The sequence below is a fragment of the Scylla paramamosain genome, chromosome 23 (genome assembly GCF_035594125.1).
Source record: "Scylla paramamosain isolate STU-SP2022 chromosome 23, ASM3559412v1, whole genome shotgun sequence".
NCBI lineage: Eukaryota > Metazoa > Arthropoda > Malacostraca > Decapoda > Portunidae > Scylla > Scylla paramamosain.
The window spans coordinates 19,970,223-19,989,800 of NC_087173.1; the positions used below are offsets into that span (position 1 = coordinate 19,970,223).

Sequence of the window (19,578 nt, forward strand, 5' to 3'; positions counted from 1 at the left end):
GAGAGAGAGAGAGCATATGTGTGAGCGAGGGAAGTGGGATAGACCGTTTTGTGATCTATTATTCTCTCTCTCTCTCTCTCTCTCTCTCTCTCTCTCTCTCTCTCTCTCTCTCTCTCTCTCTCTCTCTCTGAAATACTACTGACTAATGAGAGAGAGAGAGAGAGAGAGAGAGAGAGAGAGAGAGAGAGAGAGAGAGAGAGAGAGAGAGAGAGAGAGAGAGAGAGAGAGACCTACAACACGCCATACATAGCTAAACAAAACCAAAATTCAAAAATAAAAAGAAAAGAAAAGAAAAAAGTAACTCAAGATTTTTTTTTTTTTTTTTTTTTTTTACTTTCCCGCCAAGAAGAGAAATCACACGAATGACGAGGAGAAGGGGGAAATCTGACTCCCTTAATTAACTGCAACGATTAATCTCATCTGTGTTGCCGACTCTTTAATGAGGTTACGGGTGGAGGAGGAGGAGGAGGAGAATTAGGGAGAAGGAGGATAAGAAGACCAGTAATGATAGTAGTAATGATGATGATGATAATAGTAATAATAATAATGATAAGAAGAAGAAGAAGAAGAAGAAGAAGAAGAGAATAATAGTGATAATAATGATGATAACACTAATAAGAAGGAAAAGACGAAGAAGAAGACGAAGATGAAGAAGAAGACGAAGAAGTAGAAAACGAAGAAGATGAAGAAAAAGGAGGAAGAAAAAGAAGTAAAGAAGAAGAAGGCAAAAAAGAAGAAAACAAAATAATATCAAAACAACAACAACAACAACAACAACATTAAAATGACAAAAACGAGCAGAGAGAGAGAGAGAGAGAGAGAGAGAGAGAGAGAGAGAGAGAGAGAGAGAGAGAGGAAAAGGAGGTGAAATCATGATCTTTACCAACACTCTCACCATTATCCTACTGAGGGAAGCCTGGCATAGTTAGGGATTAAAATGGCTGAAGAAAAACGGGAAGCGAAAGAAAACGAAGCGCGGGTGAGCGAAATATCAGACACATTTCGCCTTCCCCGTGTGTAGCTCCTGTTTTTTTTTTTTCTTTTTCTTCGTTCAAATGATACTACATATATATACTTTTTCTGAACGTTTATATATGGAAAGTAATCCTTGGGTGTTTAAATGGCGTGAGATTCAGAGAGAGAGAGAGAGAGAGAGAGAGAGAGAGAGAGAGAGAGAGAGAGAGAGAGAGAGAGAGAGCATATGTGTGAATGTGAGAAATGGGATATACCGTTTGGTGATCTATTATTCTCTCTCTCTCTCTCTCTCTCTCTCTCTCTCTCTCTCTCTCTCTCTCTCTCTCTCTCCTCATTTATCAGCGCTACCTACCAGAGAGAGAGAGAGAGAGAGAGAGAGAGAGAGAGAGAGAGAGAGAGAGAGAACATATATAAAGAAAGTAATAAGCAATCAATCCGTCACTTCAAAGCAGAAAAAAAGGAAAAATGAGAAAATTAATTAACCTTGATATATTTTTACACCAAGTAATTAAAAAAGAAAGTAGATTTAAGGTGTGGGATTTGAAATGGAAGTCGTAATGAAAGGTGTTTCTATTTATATCATCTACCAACCAAAAAGTCGTAAATACTGAGGTGAAAAAATAAATATGCAAGTATCGTTTCTTTATTTATTTACTTCTCACTAATAATATTTCCTTCTTCTTTTTTTTCTTTCCTTTTCTTTTCGTTCTTTCATTCGTTTTCTTACTTATTATTTTTTTTTCCTTCCTTCTCTTTTTTCTTTTTTTTCGTTTTTTTCTCTTCAGTGTGGGTCAGAAAATGAATATATGTTGCATTTTTCATTCACTATTTTTTACATTTAAGTGTAAGTGAAATGGCTCGTGTTTTTTTTTTTCTTCATATTATTCTGTTATTTCATTAATTTTGTTCGTGTGTTAGGTTTAGTGTGTGTGTGTGTGTGTGTGAATAAATGTATATATGTATCTATCTGTCTATCTATCTATCTATCTATCTCACTGTCTGTCTGTCTATCCATATATCTATCTAACTATTTTTTTTGTCTGTCTTTATATATCTATCTGTCTATCTATGCATTCATCCATTCATCCAACCATCTATCAACCAATGCGCTTGTGTGTGGGAAAGGCTATATTTGGTGCCCCCTCGAGCCATTTACCGCAGCAGTAATAACTCAATCCAACTCTTATTTTTTTTCGCTTATCTTTGACCTCAATCATCCCCCCTGTGTCCCTTGGTACCTGGCACACCTCCGCCGCCCCCTCACGCTAAACCTGGCTCGACCTTCCCACAGCCTCTACCTTCCCTGCACAGCCCCGACCAGAATGTGTGTCAGAAATAACAAGGGGGACATGAGTAAAATTCGCAGGGTCAAGTTAGATTAGGTTGAGTTACGGAATGTGTCAGAAAATATAACAAGGGTGACATAAGCAAAATTCTTAGGGTCAGGTTCAAGTTAGGTTAGGTTAGATTAGGTTAGGTTAAGATACAGTGTATTTGCCAGATATAACAAGCAAAAATACTCAGAATCAGCTTAGGTTAGGTTACAGAATATGACAGATATAACAACGGTGATATTAACAAAATTCTCGGGGTCAGTAATTAGGATATGACAATGAAAGAACGGATTTAAGCCTGATAAAGTTACATTTAGTAGATAGGAAAGAATTAGTTCTCAAACAGAGTGGTAGATGAATGGAATAGACTCAGCAGTCAGGTTGTTATTGTCAAGTCATTAGGGAGCTTTAAAGAAGATTAAACAAATTTATAGATGAGGATAAGTGGAAACGGTAGGTGTGTTTCGTACGAGGACTGCCACGTGTAGGTCTGATGGCTTCTTCTTCTTCTTCTTCTTCTTCTTTTTTATTTATGTTTATTTATCTATTCATATCTTTACCTGTGTATAACCTGAATCTTTGTAGTTCCGTTATATTTTAATACGTACCTTACCTTACAAATCCCTCCTTTCACTTTGCCTTACATTACCTAACTTCACTTCACCTCACCTCACCTCACCTCACCTCACCTCACCTCATCTTACCTTACCCTACCTCACCTCACCTTACCGCACCTAACATTATATTACATTACTTTATTTACATTGTCTAACCAAGTCTTACCTGACCTGACCCGACCTAACCACCACTACCACCACCACTACCACCACCACCACAACTACCGCCACCACCAGCACATAGCACACTGACCTCAAAACACTACAACACTAAGAAAGAAAAAAAAAACAGGAGAAACCACAAGATTGCCCTCAAAATACATCCTTGTCCAAACAGAGAGAGAGAGAGAGAGAGAGAGAGAGAGAGAGAGAGAGAGAGAGAGAGAGAGAGAGAGGGAGGGAGGGAGGGAAGGAAGGAGGGAGAGACGCCCACACACCGCCACCTGTCAGCCGCGTACGCTTTTCAACTCATTAATATTCGATGGGAGGTCAAAGGAGTGTACCACCACCACGACTACCACCTCCGCCGCCACCACCACCACGACTACCACCACCACCACCGCCACCCACTTCAGTAAATGTCTAGATACTTATCTCATTTTTACGCTTATTTTTCGCCCATCCTCTGCTGTCAGTCACGAAGAGGCAAGCGAGCGGTGAGAAGAGATGAGGAAACTGTTCACGGAAAATATGAAGAAGAAGAAGAAGAAGAAGAAGAAGAAGAAGAAGAAGAAGAAGAACATGTGTTGAGACAAGACTGAGAGGAAGACAGACAGACAGATGGACTGTAAAAGGAGGAGCAAAGAATGAAAGAGACGGAAAAATTAATAGGAACTAGACGAAATGGGAAAATTATCATAAAACAACATAGAGAACATCTGCTGAAGGAAGGTTAAGGGAAGGCAGACAGAGATGGACTATATAAGGAGCAGCAAAGAGTGGAAGAGACAGAAAAATCAATAGGAACAAGACGAAATGAGGAAATTATCATTAAAAAAGTCTGGAGAACATCTGGTGAAAGAGGAGGAGGCAGAAGACAGAGATGGACTGGAAAGGGAGCAGGAAAGAATGGATGAAGCAGGAAAATGGATAGGAGTAAGAGGAAATGAGAAAATTATCATTAAAAAAACTGGAGAACATCTGTTGAAAGAGGAAGAGTGAGAGAAAGATAGTCAGAAAGATGTACTTGAGACTTACGAGGAATGGAAGTAACAGAAGAGACAATAGACACGAACAAGAAGAGAAGATGAGGAAGCTATTAAAAAAAAAGTCTAGAAAAATCTGTTGGAAGAGGAAGAATAAGAGATAGACAGTCAGAAAGTTCGACTTTGGAGTTACGAAAATTTAACCAAAAGAAGAAGAGGCAATGGACAGGAATTAGAAGAGAAGATTATGAAGATCAAGATAGAAACACAGAGGCTGAGAGATGGTCATGATAGCTTCGAGGAATGGGAAAAAAGGAGATGTAACAGTAAACAAAGATAAGGTAAATGAATGAGGAAAGCAATACGACATTTCACGAAGACACTCTTGAAAATCTCACTACCTTCAGGCTAGAGCAGTGATTCCCACACTAGGGATAAATTACCCCTTTGAGATCATATATATATATATATATATATATATATATATATATATATATATATATATATATATATATATATATATATATATATATATATATATATATATATATATATTTTTTTTTTTTTTTTTTTTTTTTTTTTTCGGTAATGGAAGAGTGACAGAAAAAAAAATGAAGAATTCTTTGAATCAACATTACATTGCATTATTTGGATCAATGTTTACTTAGCATGTATGTATGTGTGCAGCCTTATGCAATATTTACCCACTGTTACATCTTCCCTATACTGAATAAGTTCTATAATCTAGCCATATATAGATGATAGGAGTGACACGTTTAATTTGGCATGTTAAATCGGGTAACGAGCTGAAAAATCTGGATCTCACAACAGCGTGTTAAACCGTCACTGGAAACATGAAAAACACCCTTGATAACCCAGACGACTGCCACTGCCCAGACCATGTTGAAAGCAGTGGAGATAAAGTACCGGGAGGTTTACGAGAGCGACCCTGGGAAGTAGGATAGGGGGAGTCACGGGGCGGGTTCCTGGTGGCTGTGTTGAAGTGCAGTAGGCAAGTGGAGGCCGCGCACCGTTAGGAAGGCGGAAGAACCACACGCTGCCTTAATTCCCGCCGTGACCCGCTGCTGGAGGCGATACTGAGGGAGTGTTGCTGTTTTCCTTTCTCTCTCTCTCTCTCTCTCTCTCTCTCTCTCTCTCTCTCTCTCTCTCTCTCTCTCTCTCTCTCTCTCTCTCTCTCTGTGTGTGTGTGTGTGTGTGTGTGTGTGTGTGTGTGTGTGTGTGTGTGTGTGTGTGTGTGTGTGTGTGTGTGTGTGTGTGTGTGTGTGTGAGAGAGAGAGAGAGAGAGAGAGAGAGAGAGAGAGAGAGAGAGAGAGAGAGAGAGAGAGAGAGAGAGAGAGAGATCTATATGCAAACATACATACGTACGTACTAAATTAGCATCTGACATTGAAATGCAAAATACCTATAAGTGGTTGTTGTTTGTGTGTGTGTGTGTGTGTGTGTGTGTGTGTGTGTGTGTGTGTGTGTGTGTGTGTGTGTGTGTGTGTGTTTGTATGTGTGTGGTTTTGTGGTAATGGTGACGGGAGTGTTGTTATCGGCGGCGGGGGTGGTGGTGGTGGTGGTGATGGTGGTGGTGTTTGTGGTGGCGTTAGCGGAAGGGTCATGGTGGTGATGGTGGTGATGGTGGTGGTGGTGGTGATGGTAGTGGTTCATTCATAACAGTAATGGCAGTATATATCTTACAGTAATGCTCTACTTTCTTCTTTGTCTGTCTGTCTGTCTGTCTGTCTTCTTTCTTCCCTTCATTCCTTCATCTTTTCTCTCTCTCTCTCTCTCTCTCTCTCTCTCTCTCTCTCTCTCTCTCTCTCTCTCTCTCTCTCTCTCTCTCTCTCTCTCTCTCTCTCTCTCTTCGCCTTTCTAATTTATCTCTTTTCTTTCCTTAATTACTATTTTTCTCATTGTAGTATCTTTTCCTTCCTTTCTTTCTTTTCTTTCTTTTACTTTTTTTTCGTTTCTTCATTACTATTCCAGTCAGTATAATCTCTTTAACCTTCTTTCTTTCTTTCTTTCTTTCTTTCTTTCGTTCTTTCGTTCTTTCTGTCTGTCTATCTGCCTTTCCTCCCTCCCTTTCTTTCCTTACTTCTTTCTTTCTGTAATCTGTCTGTCTTTCCTTTCTTTTTATTTCTCGCTCTCTTCCTTTCCTTATTTTTTCTTTGTTGTTTTTACTTTCATTTCTTTCAAGAATTCTTTATTATTTCTCTGTCTCTATTTTTTTTCTTTCCTTATCTCTTTTTTTCCATTCAATCCTCTTACTTCCCCTTTTCTTCCCTTCTGTCTTTCCTCCTCCCTTTTCGTCCTTACTTCTTCCTTCTTTACCATTTTTCCTCTACTTCTTTCTCTCTACACCCCTTTTCCACCATCATCACACCACCACCACCACCGCCACCACCGCACACAGTCCCCATTCCTCCCTATCCCAGAGATTAGCCTCTTCACCACATCTCTTCACCACCACCACCATCACCACCACCACACGCTGTCCCCCCTTCCTTCCCTGTCACTGCCAGAGCCTCGCAGTGTTCGGCAGTGAAACATTTGCAATAAAAAGGCCATGAGTAAGAGAGTGGTCCGGCTTTTTGTATGTACTTTTGCTACCTTCCCCAGAGAGAGAGAGAGAGAGAGAGAGAGAGAGAGAGAGAGAGAGAGAGAGAGAATACGCAAAATGGTTTTCCACTTGTCAGTACAAAGTTATTTAGATTTGAAATGGAAATGTTTTGTTGTTTTTATTACAGTGAAATGTTTTTTTTTTTTTGGTAGTTTCTTTTTATTGTGTTTTATTGTTATTGGTTTTGTTGTTGTTGTTATTATTATTATTATTATTATTATTATTATTATTATTATTATTATTATTATTATTATTATTATTGTTGTTGTTGTTGTTGTTGTTATTATTATTATTACTATTATTATTTGCTTTTTAATCTTACCGTTATCATGACTATTATTTTTATTGCTATTTTAGTAGTAGTAGTAGTAGTAGTAGTAGTAGTAGTAGTAGTTCTATAGTCTTTTCATTCTTAGTCTTTATCATGATAACAATAGTAATGATTGTAGCAGTAGAAGTACTAGTATTAGATATGGTTGGATGCCACAGTCATTAGCGAGAGCTGGGGCTAATGACCTCCAAGTAATGGAGCCCCTAATTGACACATCAATAAACATGGGGTGGAGGTATTATTTTAATATGTAGAAAAAAAAGAAGTACTAGTAGTAGTAGTAGTAGTAGTAGTAGTAGTAGTAGTAGTAGTAGTAGTAGTAGTAGTAGTAGTAGTAGTAGTAGTAGTAGTAGTAGTAGTAGTAGTAGTAGTAGTAGTAGTAGTAGTAGTAGTAGTAGTAGTAGTAGTAGTAGTAGTAGTAGTAGTAGTAGCAGCAGCAGTGGTAGTAGTAGTAGTAATAGTGGTACTAGTAGTAGTAGTAATAGTAGTAGTAGTAGTAGTAGTAGTAGTAGTAGTAGTAGCAACAGCAGCAGCAGCAGCAATATCAGTAGCAACAAGAGTAACAACAGTACAGTAAGACCAACACACACCAGGCCATTCTAATTAACCTCTCTAAACATTACAGGTGAGTACGGAGGACCCCCGCCCCCCACACCACCAGGCACATCCCAGCAGGTGCCCCCTCCCAACACCTGGCCTCACGCGGGTGTGGGGAAGAAATACCTGTGGAAGAATGTACTTTGCTTCTAACTGATCTGAAAGGCATTAACTGTTTACCTGTGTATTAATTAAGGATTTGGTTGTGACTCGCGGCTCGTAGTGAGTTAGTCTCTTGTGGGTGTTGTGTGTGTCTTTGTTGTTGTTATTGTTGTTTACTTGTAAGGTGGGGTTTATTTATTTGTTTATTTATTTATTTATTTATTTTATTTATTTATTTATTTATTTTATTATTTTTATTTTATTGTATTTATCTGTTGTTGTCGTCGTCGTTGTTGTTGTTGAGGAAAATACATAATTTTGTGTGTGTTTTGTTGTTGTTTTTGTTATTGTTCATGTTTTTTTGTTGTTTATGCTTATGTTGTTTTTTTCGTTTTTATTATTGAGGTACAGAAATTATATTGTTTGTGTGTGTTTGGTTGTTGTTGATGTTGTTGTTATTGATGTTCTTATGCTTGTTGTTTACTTGTAAGGTGAACTACTTGACCAGTTGTTGAGGGAAATAATTGTGTGTATGTGTGTGTGTGTGTGTGTGTGTGTGTGTGTGTGTGTGTGTGTGTGTGTGTGTGTGTGTGTTGTTTTTGTTCTTATTTTTGTTTTTATGAAAAGAAATTATTTTGTGTCTTTTGTTGTTCTTGTTCTTGTTTGTTTGTTTGTTTGTTTATTTTCTGCGGTGAATTATTTGATTTGTTACAGAGGAAAAGAGGTAATCTTGTGTGTGTCTGTTTTGTTATTCAGAGGAAAATACTTGTCTGTGTGTTATTTTGCGTTTATTGTTGTTGTTGTTGTTGTTGTTGTTATTATTATTATTATTATTATTATTATTATTATTATTATTATTATTATTATTATTATTATTATTACTGTTGTATTTTCACCGGGTTTTGACTTAAGTTTCTCATTCCTTCCATTTTCCATTTTGCTTACTCTTATTTTACTTTATTCACTTATATTCTTTCTATTTATTTATTTGTTTACTCCTATCCTTACTATATTTCCATTCTGTTTCCTCTTCTCGCTGTCACAACTAACACGTGGTTTCTGATTATTTCCACTTTTCCATTTTGCTTACTCTTATTCAACGTTATTCACTTTTATTCTTCGTGTTTATCTACTTATTCATTCCTCTCCTTACAATATTTCCATTCTACCTCCTCTTCCCGCTGGCACAACTAACATAACACGTGGCATGTACTGTACAACGAAGAATAAAGGCATTGACTGTATGAACACCTACGTAACACCTCACTTTGAACCTTCGTGACTGACGTGAACCAAAGGAAAGAATATTAACCTCTTGACTGCTACAACTTCGCATCTCGATATCATAGTCTTTGGGTTTAGATGTGGATTGTGAAAGACTAACCCTACAGCAGAACTTGTAGCTTATTTATTGATGAGTAAAGCTGTCAAAGGTTGCTGACAAATGATATTATATGTGGCATTACCAGTCAAGAGTGAAGGAAAGCAAAGACAGACTGGAATGGACTTTGAATCTTTATGCATGACGTGAACTAAAGGAGATAATGTTGACTTGTGGTGAAGGAAAGCAAAGAAGGAAGAGGATGTAATTGAAGTGACTGGGATAGACTTCGAATCCTTATGCCTGGCGTGGACTAAGGGAGTCTCATTAAATGTAAAGAAGAAAAGATTGAAATATTTTTGTAATTTTATGAAGAAAGGATGGCGAACAGATAAAATAGAGTGTATGGAGTAACTTTTTTTTTATCTCGAGTGACTGTCGACGTATGGAGGTTGAAGGAAAGCAAGGTGGAGAGAGAGAGAGAGAGAGAGAGAGAGAGAGAGAGAGAGAGAGAGAGAGAGAGAGAGAGAGAGAGAGAGAGAGAGAGAGAAAGAAACTAAATGGAGTGACTGGAATAGACGGGCAGCTGACAGTAAATAAAGAGGACATGACGAAAAGAGGAGTAGACAGAGAGACGAGAGAAGAAAAAAGAATAAATAAATGAATGAAAAAAGTAGTAGTAGTAGTAGTAGTAGTAGTAGTAGTAGTACTAGTAGTAGTAGTAGTAGTAGTAATAATAATAATAATAATAATAATAATAATAATAATAATAATAATAATAATAATAATAACAATGGGATGGTTTCCAAGAGAGAGAGAGAGAGAGAGAGAGAGAGAGAGGCGAGACGAGAATTGCGCTCGAGACTGCATGGAATAGACGACCAACTGACAGATACGCAAGGAAAATAGACAGACAGAGAACTAAAATAAAGACAAAAGAAACAGAAATAAAAAAATAAAAACAGGAATAGAAAAGACAAGATAAACAAGGAACCAGATAGATGAATAAGGTAAAAAAAAAAAAAAAATTGTTAGGTTGGACCGGAATAGACAGGCAGACAGCACAGATAAGCAAAGAAGACTAAGTTGACGGGAAACCAGATAGAAAGACAAGAAGTAGACAGGATAGACAGAGAGACACAGAAACTGGAAGATAGAGAACCAGATGAAAAGAGGAGAAACAAACAGGACTGACAGAAAGAAGCAAGTAAGGCAAGACAGAAATAAATATAGAGTTCAGAAATGGACGGGGCAGACAGAGAGAAGCAGACCTAGAAAGAGAAACGAGAAATACACAAGATACGTATAGATAAACAGATAAGGTAAGACAGAAAAACAGATAGAAAAAATAAGAAATAGACGGAATTTACAGACAAAAACAGACTGAAAAATTAACAGAAAGGTAAGGAAATTGAAACGATAAGCAGGAACGTAAGGGGAGACAGAAAGAAATAAAAAAAAAGTAAGAAATGGACAGATAAAAACCAGACGAGACGAGACAAAAATAGATGGAAAGTGAAATCAGAATAGACAGGATTGATAGAAAAGCAGAGAAACATGAAAAAAAGGAAGAAATTGACAGATAAAACCAGATAAGACGAGATGCAATAAATGGAAAGTGAACTCAGGATAGACAGGATAAACAGACACAGAACTAGATAAAGAGATAAGTCTATAAAAAATGACACGAAGTAGATGGGAAATTGACAGAAATACGTCAGCATATACACCTGTACTCCGAGTCTTTGCAGTCAAAGATAGCATAGTGAGGCAGGTGTTTGCTCCGGAAGGTAAAGAGAAAACGAAGCATAGGGTGCATTTGATGGCAGACTTAGTTAATGTTTGAAGCTCCCCTCTCGGTAGACTGAAGAAAGGCTAGTTTATTGTGTTTGCACAGGGTATATCTGATTTACTACTACTACTACTTCTACTACTACTACTACTACTACTAATAATAATAATAATAATAATAATAATAATAATAATAATAATAATAATAATAATAATAATAATAATGATAATAATAGTAATAATAACATTTTTATCATGTGTATATTTGAATAAGTGAAAATTTAAATAAAGAAAATTCATATAAATGCAGTATAAAATAAAAGATAAAGAAAGAAAAGAGCAAGAAAAGAGTGACAGTTGGAACACGTGAAGCCTTGCAATTTTTTTTTTACGCAATTTGCACAGAAAAATGTACAATAGCATTATCATACACACACACACACACACACTGCATATCTCTCTCTCTCTCTCTCTCTCTCTCTCTCTCTCTCTCTCTCTCTCTCTCTCTCTCTCTCTCTCTCTCTCTCTCTCTCTGCTCCCGTTACGTTAATACAACAATTATTGCACTTTTCCTCTTCATACAGGCATTAATGCTGTTCCTGTCCCTTACATATTATTTGCGTGACTCATACACTGACACACGCCCTTCCCTGTTACCTTCATTAATATATACATGAAAATTAGTCACTGCATTTTTGATAACCTTGTAAGTTTGTTTTATTTCATTTATACTTTTTTTCTTATTAATTTTCTCTCATGATAATAAACACGTGGGATGATTTTCTTTCTTTTTTTTTTCTTGTTTTTATCTCTTTTTTCTTTTCTTCTCTTCCTCTTCCTCCTCTTCATCTCCTCTTCCTTCTCCTCCTTCTCCTTAAGAACAGAAAGGTTTACTGACTTTTATTCTTGCTTCCTATTATTTTGTTCTCCTCCTCCTACTCCTCCTCCTCCTCCTTTTCCCCAAACAAATTCATAAGGACTAACATGTTTGCTGATATTTATTCCTCCTTTCAGTTCCTTTGTGATCCTCGTCCTCCTCCTCTTCCTCCTCTTCCCTGAGCCCCGTGAGAATACACAGGTGGGACTCCTCAAGGTAACACTGAGGTACAACACACTACATGCCCACTGGAACACAGATTCGTGGCTTCCTTCGCTTCCTTGGTACGTGTGTTAATATATTGTCGATTTGTGAAGAGTACTGAAGCCCACCAGTTTTATGTATTACTGTTAGAGAAACTGGACTGCAGGTGTGATGGCTTGTGGTGGCACTAAGATTTGTAAGGTACAGTCAGTGTGTGGTATTTGAACTGATTGTTATTGTTTTGCTTGCTGAGGTCACTAAACTGTTTATCTGTCTGTTTTATCTATCTGTCTGTCTGTCTATCTATCTGTCTGCCTATCTATGTATCTATCTATCTATCCGTCTGTCTATCTATCTGTCTGTCTGTCTGTCTGTCCATCTATCTGTCTATCTGTTTATCTATCTATCTATATATCTATCTATCTATTTTTTTCTTTTCTTAGTCTATGAAAATACTTAAGAGATGGAGAAGTGAGGAGATAAAGAGTTAAAAAGAAAAAGAGATAAAAACAGTAAGAAAGACAGGATAGACAGAGAACCAGATCTTATTAACTAATAAAATCAATAAATGAATGAATAAGTAGATAGACGTGTAAAAAAAAACTAATAACATGTGGCATCGCTCTGTTTTCTACTTTATTTGTTTATCTATTTATTTAAGAAGACGAATAAGAAAAATAATAACTATCAAACATCCCATAAATAATGAACAATGTATTCAAACCTGCCATTCTACGATCTTGTACATTATATAAGTAGTATACGAAAGAATAGCGTAGATTAGAAACACAAAAGAACAACGGAAGCTGCAAGAAGCCATCAGACTTACACGTGGCAATCCATTTATAAAACATTGCATTTGTTATTTCCACCTGTCCTCACCCATAACTTTGTCTAATATTCTTTTAAAAAACTCCTTGAAGAACATAATGAAATAAGGGCAGGTGCAAGAAGCCATCAGGACTACACGTGGCAGTCCTTCATAAAAAACATACATATATCCACTTACCATTCCAAACTAAGATACACAAATTAAGATAAATAAATACTAAAATACCTAGACTATGATTCGTAAGAAATAAGATACCTAAACACTGGCATTAAATCATTACATAGAGAAACAATAGAGTACTTACCTGCACGGAAGCAAGAAATGTACTGGGCAGGTAAGATTGATAGTGTACAGGTGAGGCTGAGACGCGCCAGGTGAGGATGTCAGGTAATTTTCTCACCTGTCAAGGCCACCTAACTGAGGACACCTGCATGTGATAAGTGTAGATAGGATGATGAAGTGTTTGGGTAGCAGAGTGAGCGGGACTCTCTCTCTCTCTCTCTCTCTCTCTCTCTCTCTCTCTCTCTCTCTCTCTCTCTCTCTCTCTCTCTCTCTCTCTCTCTCTCTCTCCGACCTCTACCGTAAGCAAATAGTAAAAAAGAACAACGAGCAAAAAGTAAATACATAAATGAATGAATAGCTAAATAAAGGAATAGATAAACAATATGAATAAGATAACAGGAAAATATAGAGGATAAAAAGTTTTAACAAATGAAGGTGAGGGAAATATGGGTAATATGATTTACTAATTGGGAAGGAAACAAGGAAATATAATGAAAAAAAGAGAGAAAAAGGAAAAATGTCTAGTATAATTTTACTGTACTAGCGTTAATTCTCTCTCTCTCTCTCTCTCTCTCTCTCTCTCTCTCTCTCTCTCTCTCTCTCTCTCTCTCTCTCTCTCTCTCTCTCTCTCTCTCTCTCTCTCTCTCTCTCTCTCTCATAGTAAAGAAGTTAGTGTTTGCATGATTTCTCGCTCCCTACCTCTCTCTCTCTCTCTCTCTCTCTCTCTCTCTCTCTCTCTCTCTCTCTCTCTCTCTCTCTCTCTCTCTCTCTCTCTCTCTCTCTCTCTCTCTCTCTCTCATAGTAAAGAAGTTAGTGTTTGCATGATTTCTCCCTCCCTACCTTTCTCTCTCTCTCTCTCTCTCTCTCTCTCTCTCTCTCTCTCTCTCTCTCTCTCTCTCTCTCTCTCTCTCTCTCATAGTAAAGAAGTTAGTGTTTGCATGATCTCTCTCTCTCTCTCTCTCTCTCTCTCTCTCTCTCTCTCTCTCTCTCTCTCTCTCTCTCTCTCTCTCTCTCTCTCTCTCTCTCTCTCTCTCTCTCTCTCTCTCTCTCTCTCTCTCTCTCTCTCTCTCTCTCTCTCTCTCTCTCTCTCTCTCTCTCTCTCTCTGCAGGTGTTTCGTACCTGGCTTCCGCTAATTAAATTTGTCCATTGTAAAAACAAATAATTAGTTTAAAAAATCGTCTTTTGTCTGCACTCATTCTTTTATTTGATTTATTTAGTATTGTTGTTGATGCAGCTGCCCATGTGTGTCTGTGTGTGTGTGTGTGTGTGTGTGTGTGTGTGTGTGTGTGTGTGTGTGTGTGTGTGTGTGTGTGTGTGTGTGTGTGTGTGTGTGTGTGTGTGTGTGTGTGTGTGAATGTTCTTGTCTGGAATGTTCTTTTGTTCTTTGTCTATCTGCCTGTCTGTTAGTATGTATGTATGTATGTATGTATGTATGTATGTATGTATGTATTTATGTATGTATGTGTGTTTTTCCATCCCCCTGTCTATCTATCTGTCTATCTGTTTGTCTGTATATATTCTTGTATGTTTGATTGTCTGTTTGTCTGTCCGTTTATGTAGAGAAAATATATGTAGAGAGAGAGAGAGAGAGAGAGAGAGAGAGAGAGAGAGAGAGAGAGAGAGAGAGAGAGAGAAAGAGATAGAGAGAGGCCAGGCAGTCACACCCCAAGGCCCCGCGCAGCCTCGCCCCGCTAGATGTGGACAGCAGACACGCCTCTCACCAACATACAGGTGAATGGCTAAATAAATATAAATAAATAGGAATAATAAGCTATAAACTGACCTAAAACTGGGGGCGTGTCTGGAAATGTATGGTTGTATTATGCAGAGTAACGGTGGTGGTGGTAGTGGTGGTGGTGGTGGTGGCAACAGTGGTGGTGGTGATGGTGGTGGTAATGTGTGGTAGTTATATTTTCAGTTTTATTTATTTGTTTTAGTTATTTGTATCTTTAGTTAGGTGGGTAGGTAGTTACTTAGTTAATTAGTTGGCTAGTTAGTTTAGCTAGTTTGCTTCCGGGTCTGAGGGACTGACGCTGCTTGTAAAACTCGTACTTGACTGGGCGAGGTTTAGAAAGCAAGGCAGTGGAACCAAAACCTGCTGGGAGTGAGGCAGTGGTGTGGGAAGTAATCTTGAAAGGTTAGTTTAGTTTCACTGCGACCTACGAAACAGTTAGCAGCAGCAGAAGCAATGCGTAAAGTCTATATAAGTATCTACAAGAAAGTTAGGGGTGAAAAGAATACATTTTGCAATTTCTATCCAGTTCGAAGGTTGGATGTGGCTGTAGATCAGGTAAAGGTGTCTCAGAGTGATTGGTAACTAGGGAAAGGTGTACCAAGTGGCAGTCAAAGAGTTAATGACAAAATACGGGAAATAAATAAATGAGTAGAGACTAATAAAGAAAATGATGATAATAATAATAATAATAATAATAATAATAATAATAATAATAATAATAATAATAATAATAATAATAACAATGATAACAATAAAAATGAGAATAGCTGAAACATGGTGTACGTAAGGCAGTGTATGTGGAAAATTAGAAATGATTAGTTTAATTCCTTGATAGTAAGTAATGAAAATAAATGAATAAAGAAGTAAACATCTTGATGAATAAAAAAAAGAATGAAAATCCTGCTGGAAGTAAGGTAATGTGTGTGAGAAGAGAGCTTGAAAGATTAGTTAAGTTTTTTAACAACAAATAAGGAAAATACATGAATAAAGAAGTAAAATATAGTGATGTATTGGAAAATAAAGATAATAATAATAATAATAATAATAATAATAATAATAATAATAATAATAATAATAATAATATGACCTTCTGCAAGCGAGGCAATGTATGTGAGTGGAAAGGAAGTTAGAAAAGGATTAGTTTGGTTCCTTCACAACAAATATGAGAAATAAATTAATAAAAGTAAACTGAGGGATGAATAAAAAAAATAATAATATATAAAAGGAGCTAAAAAAAATATGGTGCATTGAAGCAAGCGAGGCAACAGATGTGGAAAAAGTCAGAAAGATTAGTTTAGTTCATCAATAATAAGACAAATAAATGAATGAATAAACAGATGGATGGATAAAAAAAAAGATAAAAACAGGTGAGACATAAATAATAAAAATATAACATCTTGTAAGTAGAGCAATGGACGCAGAAAGAAAGTCTGAGGGATTATTTTGGTTCCTTAACAAAAAAGAAGGCAAATAAATTAATAAAAGAAAGAGATGCATGGATAAAAAATTAAAATAGAAACTAGAAAGTGTTATAACTAAAGCATTGGATGTGAAAAGAAACCTCGAAAAATTAGAGCTTGCTTCCTGAACAGTAAATAAGGATATAAAGATATAAAAAAAGATATAAAAAGATATAAAAGATATAAAAAAAGATATAAAAGAAAATCAATAAACAAGTAAAAATAAATGGATAAGCGAAAAGAAAAAAAATGGTGTAAGAAGGTTACTGTGTAGATAGAGATATAGATGTAGATTTCAGCTGTAGTCTTTGCAACGGCACCTCAGAGACTCGTAGTATTTTTTTACTCTTTCTGTTCCTTGTCTCTTGTCTTCCAGTTGTTGTGCAGTACTTCTTTGTTGTTCTCTATTTGAGTCTGTGTGGTGGCGAGCAGGGAGTCTCCTATTGTCTGGTGTTCGTCTTGCTGGCAGGCTACTGTGGGGAGACTGTTGTGGAGTGAAGACAGAAAGTTTGGAAGACAAGTTTTGTTCTTGATCTTGATTACGAATAAAGTAAATGAATGAGTAAATAGATAAATAAATGGATAAGTGGAAACTGAAATATGCTGGAAAGTAATTCGGGTGGAAAGAAAGTTCTAAATATAAGTTTGTTGTGCTTATATGAAATGTTTGAAATAATGATATGTTGCTTGCATGGAAGATTTAAAAGGAGGCTGCTACGCTGACGTAAAATATAAAAGGAAAATATTTAGTTTACATATAAGATCTAAAAGAAAAATATTTTGCGCATAAATGAAATCTAAAAGGAAATAATTTTGTTTAAATAGAAAAAAATATATCTATGAGAAAATATCTTGTTTACATAGAAGACATAAAAATAGCGTTTTGTTTACACAGAAAACTTATAAAGACGACGCTTTGTTTATGCAGAAAACTTAAAAGGGAAATATTTTGTTGACATGTAAAATTTCAAAGGAAGATGCAACACTGTGTCAGTAGTAGCAGTCAGGAAGGAAGGAAGGAAGGAAGGTGAGAGGCTGGTTTGTGGAGCCTGGGAACTGTGCTGATGTGGTGCTCCTCCTCCTCCACCTCCTCCTCCTCCTCGTCCTCCTCCTCCTCCGTAATGGTTTTGTCATGATTTGTCAAATGGAAGCGTCACAGTGGTTGGTTGCTTTCTTTGTTTAACTTTCGTGTGTGCGTGCGTGCGTGTATGTGTGCGTTTAGTAGTAGTAGTAGTAGTAGTGGTAGTAGTAGTAGTAGTAGTAGTAGTAGTAGTAGTAGTAGTAGTAATAGTAGTAGTAGTAGTAGTTGTTGTTGTAATAGTAGTAGTAGTTGTTGTTGTAGCAGTAGTAGTAGTAGTAGTACTAGTAGTAGTAGTAGTAGTAGTTGTTGTTATTGTTGTTGTTGTTGTTGTAGCAGTAGCAGTAGTACTAGTAGTAGTAGTAGTAGTAATAGTAGTAGTAATACAGTCTCTCTCTCTCTCTCTCTCTCTCTCTCTCTCTCTCTCTCTCTCTCTCTCTCTCTCTCTCTCTCTCTCTCTCTCCGGTTCGCTTAATGCAGGCAGGAACCTTCGTTGAAAGGGAAATGCATGAACACACACACACACACACACACACACACACACACACACACTACGGTATCTGTTTATCTATCTGCGACTAACAATAAACCGTATATGGAAAAAAAATATAATATTACCTTTTAACTTAATTCATCTTCTAATTAAATCTACCTTCGAATTAAATATGTTCATTATATCTAACGACAATATTCATGCACTAATTCTTCTCCCTATCATGACTAGCTGCAATATTTAACTATAATATTTAACCTCTAATTCTTCTTATTATCATGGCTAACTACAATTTCTAACTACAACTTTAATCACTAATTCTTCTCCCTGTAACACCTAACCAGTGTTTGTCTTCAGTATCTGAGTGCTAATTCTAACCACATTGTTTATCTGCTGTATTTAAGCGCTACTTCTCCCGCCTATCAAATTTAAACACATTACTTAGCTACAATATTAAAACGCTTATTATTCTCCCTGTCATAATCTAACCATATTATTTAGCTACAGTATTTAAACGCTAAACCTTCCCCTCCTATCAGATTTAAACACATTATTTAGCTACAATATTAAAACGATGATTCTTCTCTCTGTCATATCTAGCCACAATACTTAGCTACAATATTCAAGCGGTATTAGTCCCTCTCCCCCACCACACCCTGTTCTTTGTTCCGGTTCAGTGCTTTCCTTATCATATCTAACTCCATTATTTAACTACAACATTAAAACACTTCTTCTCACTGTCATATCTAACCACAGTCTTTATTACAACATTCAAGCGCTATTAGTTCTCTCTTTCAAGTCTAACTGCAAAATTTAACCACAATATTTGAATGCCACTTCTTCTAACTATGTACAGTCTCCAACTATGTACAATATTCACGTTTCAGTTCTTCTCCCTATCATATCTAACTACGGTGTGTGATTACAGTATTTGAACGCTATTCCTCCTCCCACGTTTCTCTGTTCTTGTTCAGTGTTCAATTAGTTTCGTCTCATCAGTGGCTTGACTTGAGCGGAAACGTGACGCTTTCTGCCTCCCGTGCTGAGGTCGACGCGTGAGTGAGTGGAAAGGATTAATTGAGAAACATTACTCTTTTTTTTTCATTGTTTCTCCTCGTGTGCATTATAAAAAGAGGGAACCACATCAAGAGAAAGCTTTGCATGTTTATTTACTTTCCTTTTTGTCTTTATGTTAATACGTATGTTGTTTTGATGCTTCTCTCTCTCTCTCTCTCTCTCTCTCTCTCTCTCTCTCTCTCTCTCTCTCTCTCTCTCTCTCTCTCTCTCTCTCTCTCTCTCTCTCTCTGTTAATGCTATGGTTTTCTTTCTTAATTTGTGTTTACTTTAGAATGCGTATTCTCTCTCTCTCTCTCTCTCTCTCTCTCTCTCTCTCTCTCTCTCTCTCTCTCTCTCTCTCTCTCTCTCTCTCTCTCTCTCTCTCTCTCTCTCTCTCTCTCTCTCTCTCTCTGTGTGTGTGTGTGTGTGTGTGTGTGTGTGTGTGTGTGTGTGTGTGTGTGTAAGAGAGAGATAGATAGATAGATAGATAAATAGATAGATAAATAGAGAGAGAGAGAGAGAGAGAGAGAGAGAGAGAGAGAGAGAGCACCCTTTACAATATACTATACATTACTACTACAAGCATACTTTCACTATAATTCTATTACTTAACACCATTACACATCATTTAACCTTCCCACATACTAACTATTACTACTAAAATACTATTACTACTATACTATTGCTCAAGTCTCCCACATCTTACTTCATTCTCTTACAC

The 19,578-nt window shown here is 36.8% G+C and overlaps 1 protein-coding gene across 1 annotated transcript in view; it reads left to right on the forward strand.

The window, feature by feature from the left end:
* The window catches only part of LOC135112474 (uncharacterized), an 11,948-nt gene extending 2,967 nt beyond the window's left edge, over positions 1-8,981 (forward strand). Inside the window, exon 2 of the mRNA XM_064026915.1 lies at positions 7,654-8,981. The gene's annotated coding sequence lies outside the window, so the exon portion shown is untranslated. The remainder of the gene's footprint in view (positions 1-7,653) is intronic.
* Positions 8,982-19,578: the final 10,597 nt, after the last annotated feature.